General features: G+C 32.2%; 1 long non-coding RNA gene across 1 annotated transcript; it reads right to left on the reverse strand.

Annotated features, from left to right (window-relative positions):
• Window positions 1-557: 557 nt before the first annotated feature.
• LOC111622209 lies at window positions 558-6,481 on the reverse strand. Its single transcript, XR_002756225.1, has 3 exons — window positions 6,361-6,481; window positions 946-1,031; window positions 558-863 (listed from the first exon to the last, which is right to left on the reverse strand). It is a non-coding gene; the product is annotated as an uncharacterized LOC111622209 (long non-coding RNA).
• Between the last annotated feature and the right edge of the window lie 1,520 nt (window positions 6,482-8,001).

An 8,001-nucleotide genomic window follows, 5' to 3' on the forward strand; every position in this document is an offset into this window, starting at 1 on the left:
TTTTAAATTGGCTTGTTCAAGAAAATGTTTGAAATTCGCTGTGTAAGAATGTAATAGTTTTTAATAGTTGTGTAAAAATTACTTTTAAAATATGTCAAGTGTATATATACCTATAAGTGTGTGTAATGTTAATTTAAAAAACGGAAACACACAAAGATAAGCAGAGATTATTAGAGGTGTGAATCAAATATCCATTATGCGAAGATGTGTAAGAAATTTTTAGGATTTTTAATCATTTATTTTCTCAAGTTTGCTGAGAAGGGTCGTTAATAAGCCATAAACGTGTTCATATAAAATGTACGTTTAACTACTAAACTGAATAAAAATTAAAAATGAAAAGTGTTGGGTTCATTTTTATTTTTCGAGTTGTTGCACTATATAGTGTTCAAGTAGTTAAATAATAAATTACATTTTATTTATATAGCATTATTAAATAAAATTTATATATACTTTATTCAAGCCTAATTAAAATTTATATAAGTCATTTAAAGCATTTACTGTATTGCAATATATACATACAGTGCTCATCAAGTTTCTATAAATACAAATGTGAAATGTAACTTTATTGGCAAGATATTTAAATGTCAGCATTAATATTTGTATCAGTAGATTGATGGAGTAAGGGAACAGAGTGCATCAGTGATCTATTAATGGTGTTTACTTCTTACAGGACTTTCTATGTAGAAAGTGGATTTTGTTTTGTTGTTAGACACATGAAGAAAACCCAGATCTTTTCATGTGACCAGTATATTGGTTAGGCACGAAGCAATGACTAAGTACCAATGTTTAATGCGTTTATTTATTTGGCCTTTACCGTTTATAGCGTTTAAACTTTCGAAGAAAGTAAATATCGTTTTCGTTACCTGAAATTCAGAATTCGAATATGTTTAACAATTTTTATTTCTTTCAGACGTGTCAAATGATTATAACAGAAAAATACTTTACCGTGAAAGCAAATTCCTTAGTTATTATGAAATCCAAAATTTTACTACCAGTTGTGTGGATTCCAATCTCTTAAGAAAGCACAGAAACTGTAAATAATAATAATAATTTGTGTGAATGTATGTCTCTTTTATTTGAATAAAAAATTCAGTAGACTTTCTTACAGCTATCAGGATAGGTACTTCTTTATTGCAATTAGGGAATTCGATCCCGGTCCTTATTTCTAATCCCGGGATTTCGGGATTATACTTATTCGATCCCGGGATCCCGGGATTATTTCGGTATTGAGGGTTAATAAAAAATAAGAAAATCTTACAGAAATTAAAAATCAAAATTTAGACAAAAATCAACGTATTTTACGGTATACACCTAGTTAATTTAATCACTCTAATTAATCAGACTTACAGTCAGACTAACCAGACTTAAAATCACTGTCTTCATGTTAAATTTATTCTTTTTTAAGCATCACTGAGATCTCTTTAAACTCACATAAATTGAAAAAACTTTTATGTAACAAACTATGCAAATAAACGTTGAAAATTCACAAAAATCTCTCTTAACATCGACTAAATAGACTACTTTCATATAACAACCTAGTAAGTAGGTAGTAAAGTAAGTTTCTTAGGAAAAAGTATTTAAAAATAATATTACTCAGTCACATTTTTCTTAAATATAAAGAAAAATAATTTAATAGGAACATTCTAATTTGAATTGCGAAAATATAATCTGAGAAATAACAACGCATCTTGTGTCTCGTCACCAAGTCTGCTTCTCAATTTGTTGCACATATATGCAGCTGCAGAGAAAACGCGTTTAGGTTGATGGAAGTTGGACGAATTGTTAGTAAATACTTATAAGCTTCGAAGACACGGGGACGATGGAAGAAAACAGTCCGGTCGACACAGATCGGGATTGTAGGAGTAAAGGCTATAATCCCGATTGTTTCGATCATTGTAAGCATGTTTTTTCAAAAAATAAACGCGTTAATTTTGTAAATTCGGTCTCTAAGTGAGTCTCTCAGCGTTCAGCAAACCACTACCCCCGAAACGTAAAAAGACTTTCTCGCATCATCCTGACAGATCGCGGGCAAAGCGAGGGTCATAACCTTTTCACCTAAGGTCGATCCCCCCTAAGCGAGTGGCGTCGGGTCTATATTAACCACACTGGCAAAACAAGATGGCTGACACATTGACAGGTAAAACGCACCGAGTAGTGCTCTCGACTGCGCCAGAAAATCGATTGGCGCCCGCGAAAATTCAAAAATACAAAAATGAAGTATATTACCAAGTAACCCAGTGAGAACTGCTTGCCTATCATTTTAGTTGAAAATACAAGAAGTTTTATTCCAAGCAAGCATCGCAAGCCCACTGGGTTAATTTCTGCTGCTTGCTTGGAATAAAATTTCTTGTATTTAATATTAAAATGATAGGCAAGCAATTCTGTTAAAAGCACTGGCACTGAACGTTTCGCTTCATGCAGTCTATTTTGCAATTTTTTTTAAAAATGATGTCAATCCCGAAAATCCCGGGATTAGGAAAACTTAATCCCGAAAATTTTGGGACTGAAAAGTGGTCGGGATCCCGGGATCCCGATTTTCGAGATCCCGGGATCAAATCCTCTAATTGCAATTCACAAATGCATTTCGGGTTTATGTAGTATCTAAGGATTTTTTATTCAAATAGAAGAGACATACGAAGTGACATACATTCAAATTACGTATACAACAGCTACCACATCTTACATTGAGAACAATAACAATGTTTCATGTATTGGGTATTATGTACAGTACATTTCTCGCTGAAATTGTAGTTTTCTAATGTAGTGTAGGACCTACAAACACTTCTCTTTTTCTTTTACTCGCGACACCCTGGGGGTCGCGACCCACAGGTTGAAAAACACTGCTCTACATAATATAGGGTCCGCTGTTAAACCTTACAGCATTCTCAAAATGTTTAATATAAGCCCATTCTTACCGTGGTATTGACGGCCACCAGCCGTTACTTTTGGCAATCTAAATTTACAAAAGCGACCTTTAAGTGAGTCGGCAGTACACAATGAATGACCCTTCACCTTACAATAAGTCAGCTATAAATGCAAACGATCTGTAAGAAGTATTACGTGTAATATCCCGAATGCTATCATATTCTATGAACACTTTGGATGTTTTAAATAATTTGTGCCTAAATAACTTAATTACTTTGTATCGGAGTACTGTTGTAGTTCTAAGAATTTTATTAACACTCCCTGTCTCTATAGCTAGTGAGGGAAGAAGTTTTTCCAAATTGAGATTAAGAAAACACTACTAAGAATGTGAGAGTACGAGAGCACAAGGTCAGTACCCTAATTGCCACTTACACGCCGAGTTGTTAATACTCGCCCCCGTTGTCGCTCGGATGGCTTTTTATCGAGTGACGAGGAAGGTGAGAAAGTCGGCAGGCGTCCTCTTAGAGACAGAAGACAGGTTTAACAAAAATTTGCTAAAGTTAAAACCAGAAGACTAAAACTGTACATTCTTGTAGTTGGTTGATACTTGATATCATTACTTTAAAGTAGTTTATATTTTCAAAATAAAAATAGTATTCGTACAATTTGTAAAATGGATAGGATGGGTTTCTTCTATATAAAAGATAAAAAGGACTTTCATTTCTAAATGTATGTACTGACAATGCATAGACAATGTGTAAACAAGGCGTATGGGATCCACTCGTCCCAATCTCGTTGGTCTTTAGACACATAATTAGATGAAATGTCTTTTAAGGTTTTATTGAATCTTTCGATGACACCATTACAGGCAGGATGATGGACTGTTGTGAGGAGTCTCTTGATTAGTAGCAGTTTACACACTTCCGTAAACATTTTAGAGATTAAGTTCGGAGCTCTGTCCGTTAGTAATTGAGTCGGCGTTGAGTGACGTAATACGATGTGAGTGACGAATGCTTTCGCAATTGTCTTGTTGCTGACGTCAGGTAGCGGGACGGCTTCGGCATACCAACTGAAGTGATCAACGAACACTACGATATATTTGTTTCCATTAGTAGTAATAGGAAGTGGTTAGACGATGTCCATGGCGGTTTGTTCGAATACTTGAGAAAGGGGAGCAAATAATTGTAATTCAGCTTGTGCTTGTCGTCCTCGTCGTCGGTGCTTTGCACAGCTTTGACAACTTTGACAATAATTTCGAATCTCCTTCATCATTTCCGCCCAATAGAATGATTTAGCGATCTTGGTTCGCATTTTTAGTCCTCCCAAATGTCCAGCTAGGGGATTGTCATGAAAGATAAATACAGTAGAGCGTCGTTTATCCGAATCAATTGGGGATGGGGTCGTTCGGATAACCGATTATGTACGAAAAAATATATTAACCTATCCCATGTTGAAAGTTTTCTCTATTGCGTGTCGCTTCGTTTTAAATTTTCGTCGATGTTAAGCCTAACGTAAACTTTTCAAAATAATAATCGTGGCTATTGTATCGATAAAAATTATTTCTTTATTTTGTACAAACAAAATAAATATATTGAAAAATGTAAAAACAAAAAAATATATACTTTAGAAGTTGATCTAGTATCAAAAATGTCCGATTCAGCACCACACACAGTCCTCAGAAAAACACCACACAAAAGTGCCAGTGCTGCCAGCTAAAACACACACACCAACAAAAAAATATTGGAGTAGCCCAAGATATAGCCAAAGATTGCAGCGACACAGCACTAGCGAAAATTTAAATTTGCCGAATGGAATCCTTTCGGATAACCGACTTTCGGATAAACAACGCTCTACTGTATGATATAAGTTATACATTGAGGCTTGCAGGTACGACGATTTGTTCCCACCAATACGTATTTTTATTTGTTCCCTTATGGGAAAGTGCTCTCTCTTCATTAAAGTAAAATTCTTCTAGATTAAGGTTATTATAGGTTTCTGACGGTTTCTCCATCTTTTAAGGTTTGTATAAAATAGCTCCATCGCTCATCACGTTGCTCAGAGTTGGCTAAGTGAGTCATAGAAAAAATAAGTTCAACGTCTTTTATTTGTTGGATTGGAATACGACTAAGCGCGTTGGCATTTTTATGAGAGTTTCCTGCCTTATGCATGATATCAAAATCGAATTCTTGAAGAAAAATGATCCAACGAGATAATCGTTTTGCGAAATTTTCTTTCCTATTCTTTAAATATTTCGAATGAATACTGTTTTTTGTTTAGAAAGATGCTTATTCGTTAAGTTACTGAATGCTCTAAATAGGAAAACTTTCGTTAAGGGCACCCTCTAAGTCGAACGGAAATTAACATTGAATATCAGTTTTCAATATCGATCAGATCATTCAAAACATCTATTTTAAAATGTTCGTCTAAAATTTTATGTTCACGAAAGAATTTTCATTTTAAAATTAAATCCATTAAGAAAATCCTTGAGAATGAAATTACTTAATAAGTAAACATAATTAAAGCTCTAGCAAAATGAATGTTCTCTTTGTCCTTCAAGATAATTGTTTCAATACATAGGTCTGATGTATTGAATTAATCATCGATTTTTCATATTTTAAAAGAATTCATTTAAGCATAAAGCCGAACAAGCAGAACCATAAAAGTTTCTTGTAATAAACCAGCAATTTCTAAATCTCGTCTTAGGTATCGAAACACCAGACATGGAGCATTCTCTTTTCCAAGCAATTCAACCTTACAATAAAGTTTTACAGATTTTCGGAATATTCTTAAATTCAAGAAAGGATCTCTTATGGATTAAAATATTATTCTTTCAGACTTACTTCTTTTTAATGTTTTTAATCTTATTCGTCGTGTCAGAAGATATATCAATTTACTATATCAAATTTGATAAATTTTCTGAATTTTGTGGCATTCCTCAACTTTGGAACATGTTTGGAAGGAACATTCGCTATAACACCAGTCTTATATTACTTTTATCTCCAATATTTTCGGTTCTGTACAATGTAAACGCCTCTTTCATCAAAACAATTATAGTGAAAGTCAGTCGAAATGTAAAATGCTCACGTCGAATGATTTCTGGTTTATTAAGATATCAGGATTATATTTTGTCCTATTTTACTTTTGTGACTGTATTGGCTTCTATTGGTCTACCTAGTCTGCATATATTTGGCAGGAATTATTACGGTTATAATAGACACATTTATAGAGAATGTTTCTGCGTGTTTCATGTTGTTATAGGTTCTTTTCTCTTAATTAATGTAATCTGTCATGGCTGCGGTTTTCTATTCATACTCACTTACCTAAGTGTTCGTTTATTAGAAACGTATGTTGAAGATATAACAACAAAAATAAAAAGACATGTTTCGATAGAAAGCGCAACGGTACTTAATGAAATTGCGCATGTTTTCATATTTATCAATGAAATAGATAAAATTTTCCAAAATTTACACTTTATATTTATAATTGTTATATTACCGTTGATAAGTGTCATCTTCATGTTTGTGTAGTTACTCATTCCTTAACATTCGAACTGTTTATTACGATTTTTCTTGGTACTTGGTTGGGAATTGTAATATTGATTTACGTTCTCTATCTTACAAGAATTCCTTCAAAGGTGTGTTGCATTACTTTATATGTTGAAATTTATTTAATAATCAAATTTTGATAACAAGAATTGTTAAACAATAATATTTATATCACAATTGTTTAGTTCCTGAGTCATAAATGATTCAACAGTACATATATAATGTTAACAAATAAATTTCTGTAACCACATTACGCTGTTTTGCTATAAAATTCATCAATTTATAGATATGGTTAACAAGAACAACAAAGTTGGGCACACCTCAACTTTGTTGTTCATGTTAACCATATCTGGAGGTTGTGCCCAAATCTAAAATAGTTTTTTAATTAAAGAGCTCCGAACAAAGACTATTTTAAGAAACGACGATAGCAACCAAGTACAGAAGAAAAAGCATGTGCATACAAAATACGATTTAAGAACCAGCAATTGGGAATAAAAAAACATATATTGCATGTAGCTTTTCGCCTCGATGAGCATAAATATAGCATAGACAAAAAGCATTGTAATATCGTGTTCTCCAAAATGGCACAAGTAGAAGAATCTACGGTAAAAACGAGTGAGGCAAATATTATTAGAACACTACATTTCTCATATTGGCAAAAAACGAAAAAGATATTAAGATTTATAAAAGCAAATTAATTCATGGTCACATTAATGCGAGAGATGGAGTAGGATTACATTCGGCAAATTTAACATATAAAAGAAACTGCAATATAGAAACTCATAGTTTGCATCTGTCCTTCTATATGCAATACATATTTTTATTTATTTATCTATTAATTTTATATTAATTGCTATTATTATTATTATATATTTACTTAGTTTGTTCCTTATTTACATTTTCTTTATTTCATTTTACGTTTTTGTTTTGTGTAGTTTAAATACATATTTTTAAGTTATGTGTTCGAACGTTTCATCGTGAAATGTTGCATTTAAACAAGGTTCGGATGCAGTATTACATCTGATGATGACCTACAGAGTTTAGATTGAAAACGTTTGTGATGATAAATGTAAATAAATCTCAGCAAGGTAGATAAGAAGATTTTTTAAGTATTTCTCACTGCTGAGTCTAATATTTATTGTTCTATATAAAGTTCCCAGTTAAATATCTTTTTATGTTTCAGTAAAGAAAAAATACAGTGTAACGTGAATTATTTTCTGATAAAATTTCTTTTTTTTTTTTAGGTGCAAGAATTTTACTCCTGTATTTTGGACATATATTTTCAGAAAGAGCAATATAACATGGATGTATTATTATTAGTTATGATTTTTTTTCAATTACGTACTTAATTAATATAGTTATGAAAGTTTTTTTTCTGTTTTTCAGCCTCTGTTGTTATTATATCTTATGAGAGCGAACGTTGGATTCAAAAGTAAAAATTTCTTTTTATTCTGTAAACACTCAGTTTTAAGTGTAAGTAAATTCTCGTTTACTAGTTTTAACATGCAGTAAATAAAATTTAAATTTTTTAATATAATAAATTTGAAATAATATTTAAAAACCAATTTTTCAGAATGTCTTCGAATTCGTC

Source organism: Centruroides sculpturatus, unplaced genomic scaffold (assembly GCF_000671375.1).
Source record: "Centruroides sculpturatus isolate CEXI.00-Female unplaced genomic scaffold, Cexi_2.0 scaffold219, whole genome shotgun sequence".
Lineage (NCBI taxonomy): Eukaryota > Metazoa > Arthropoda > Arachnida > Scorpiones > Buthidae > Centruroides > Centruroides sculpturatus.